Source organism: Lepisosteus oculatus, chromosome 14 (genome assembly GCF_040954835.1).
Source record: "Lepisosteus oculatus isolate fLepOcu1 chromosome 14, fLepOcu1.hap2, whole genome shotgun sequence".
In the NCBI taxonomy this organism is placed as follows: Eukaryota; Metazoa; Chordata; class Actinopteri; order Semionotiformes; family Lepisosteidae; genus Lepisosteus; species Lepisosteus oculatus.
This window is the reverse complement of record NC_090709.1, coordinates 33,538,375-33,541,209: the sequence shown is the minus strand read 5'-3', so window position 1 is coordinate 33,541,209 and position 2,835 is coordinate 33,538,375. Positions and strand designations below refer to the sequence as shown.

At 46.7% G+C, this 2,835-nt stretch overlaps 2 non-coding genes across 2 annotated transcripts; both read left to right on the top strand.

The window, feature by feature from the left end:
- Positions 1-369: 369 nt before the first annotated feature.
- On the top strand, positions 370-442 carry trnaf-gaa (transfer RNA phenylalanine (anticodon GAA)). The gene has a single exon. It is a non-coding gene; the product is annotated as a tRNA-Phe (tRNA).
- Positions 443-551: 109 nt separating this feature from the next.
- Positions 552-624, top strand: trnav-aac (transfer RNA valine (anticodon AAC)). The gene has a single exon. It is a non-coding gene; the product is annotated as a tRNA-Val (tRNA).
- Positions 625-2,835: the final 2,211 nt, after the last annotated feature.

The window sequence follows — 2,835 nt, the reverse complement described above, 5'->3', positions numbered from 1 at the left end:
CATTTGTTAATATATAGAATATGCATGCAAACCTAACAGATCTTATCGTAAGGGTTATCAGAATTCATTCAGTTACAAAGAGTTACACATATCAAGAGGACATAAGTTCGGTATATCATTCATTTAGACCGTTTCGTAATTGAACTTGTTTACAACTTCTACATGAGATACTCAAAACAAGTACATAAGCCTTAGGAATTAAATTGATATCAACTGGTTGGGAGCAGTAATGCAATAAGCTTCTTGAGCGACTGGTCACATGTTCCTTTCCTTCTGAGTGACGTTCCTGCAACACTCTCCCGCTACTCTTGGTGCGCTCATGCCACAACACAGGAAGGCTGGAGCAGGTGGCTGTAGGCTTTGCGCACCGCCGAAATAGCTCAGTTGGGAGAGTGTTAGACTGAAGATCTAAAGGTCCCTGGTTCGATCCCGGGTTTCGGCATTTTGTTTCATCGCGCCCTTTGTTCCTCTCTCCAGCGCCCACTTCCTAAAGTGACGCGTCCCTTTCTCAGCCCGAAACGCAAGCGAGACACCAGCAGCAGTCCCTGCAGGTTTCCGTAGTGTAGCGGCTATCACGTTCGCCTAACACGCGAAAGGTCCCCGGTTCGAGACCGGGCGGAAACAGCCTCGTTTTGCACGCTCCTGTACTTCACAGAGGTCTTGAGCAACCGGTCATTTGTTCCCAATGTATTTCCGGTGCCTTCGTGCACTCTTGTACCAAACGCACGTTCCTTCTGTACGCGGAGCCGATCATTTGCAATTGGGCTGTGCCGACAGAGCAGGACGAGCTCTGTCGGCTCAAAAGCAGCGCAGGACCTGCAAGAACAACAGAAAGATTAGCATCCAGCGGGGGCCTCTCAGTGAGCCCAAGAGCTCATCAAGAATCGGCTCCAGCAACAGGGCTGGGCGCATTGTTCCATTCTCCGCCCACTCTCGGTGTAAACAAGTCCCTCCTGGTCTCTGCTTGAAATGCACTTTCCTGCGTTTGCTTTGGTGTAACTGGCTTCCCCTGCATGGGCGAATGTGAAGAAGATCCTTAGTAAGTCATTGAAGAAAACCGAGAAGAGGTCGGAGTGGCCTCTGTCGTTCATCAACGATCCAGTCAGGCAGTACTCCTCTGTAAAGCACCGTTCGTTCACCGGGGTTGTTGCGACCACAGCGCAAAGTACTGACCACTTTACGATCACAGCGAGTTACCGAGACACACGCGGCAGGGCGGAAAGGGCTGTGCTCTCTTCGTGTGACATAATTCGGAAAAGTCCTGGCGTTGCATTTCAACTGAGCCCCAGTATACATCGACCCTTCGACACTGAGTGACAACTTTCTTGCGTGTTTTCTCATATTTATGTAGTTTGCTTGGTGGTGCAGTCGTCGTGCACAAAGAACGCTTTGAAAAGCGTCAAAAGCAAGTCATTCCAAGTTAGTCGTTTGTGTTTTCCGTTCAGACGCGAAATGCTGAAATAATCTCTCGGCTCCTCGGTTGTCATTTCTGCTACATAGAGGAATCACAGCACGCGTGTTAAAAGAAGACTGTGATATTCGGTGCGTCTTGGATTAGACGAGATTAAAGAGTGAGTAGTTTTGTTTTTCTGTGATGTAATGGGACCAATGAAGAATGTTGCATTCAGACTAATGTGGAGTACTTGTTTCCTTAGGGAAATTGCCACTACCATATACTGGGGCATTAGGACCCATATGGACCGCAGGGTGAGCGCCCAGCGACAGAAACCAGACGGTACCGTGTGTCGGGCTCGGCCGCGTGCAGGACAATGACTTCACTTAAATGTTTAACTGATAAAACCCAAATGAACCAAACCTGTATAAATTAGTGGTGGAAAGGAGTCTTCTTATATAGCAAAAGGTCTCTGATCCTTTGGTAAGAACGATGGGTATATAACCCATTGTCCTCAATATTAGAAATGAATCCTTGAGCACTGCTGTTGTACCAACGGTCCATAAAAGCCTAACATTACCCTTTCTTGCATAAATTGTAGAACATGCCGTCACATTTCAGTTGCACCTCAGTAGCAGTTTGATCTATTATCACCCTACTCCCCACCTCAGAACCTTCGCTCCTCTTATTCTGGTCTCCTAACTGTCCCCCAAGCCCATCTACACTGTATGAGTGACAAGGCCTTCTCCTGTTATGCCCCCAAGCTCTGGAACTCTCTCCCCAAGGATACCAGAGTCACCTTCCCTAAACTCCTTCAAATTCAGACTCAACGCCTTGTTCTGTAGAAGAGCCTTTACTGAACTGGTTCCAATCTTTACCCCTCTGCTTCTACTTTCCTTAGTACCACCATCCATGGTCTCCTCTGTCTATTGGAATTGTTTTATCCTGTGTGTTCTTACTGTAATTATTTCAAGTGCTTTGCGAAGCCACCTTTGGAACCATTATATAAAATAGTTTAGCCTAAATCCTTGAAACTTTAATAGGGCATTGCAGTAGGGCTAAAAATTAACAGTGTTAGTGGGCCAGCAGGATTTGTGCAAATTATAGGTAGTCACAACGGGAGACCAGGATTCACTTGAAATTCATGACATGGGACACTGAAACAGGGGAGAGGCTTTGTGTAGTAAGCGTTCAGTCTCAATCTACACAGTCTGTGCTGCTGGTAGAGGTGGTTGTGAACACTTGTCTTCCCAGTTAAGTGCTGGGATCTCCAATTTCAATCCTAATAGTTCCCGTGACTGTCCAATACTGTGAAACCAACACCCATAAGACAAGACCTCCAAGATTCTAACTGTACCTTTATTCACTGATGTTTGGGCACCAGAATTGTTCCTCTGCTAAGGAAGGGAAGGCCTACTTTACACCAAGCCCCTGTTGACAAT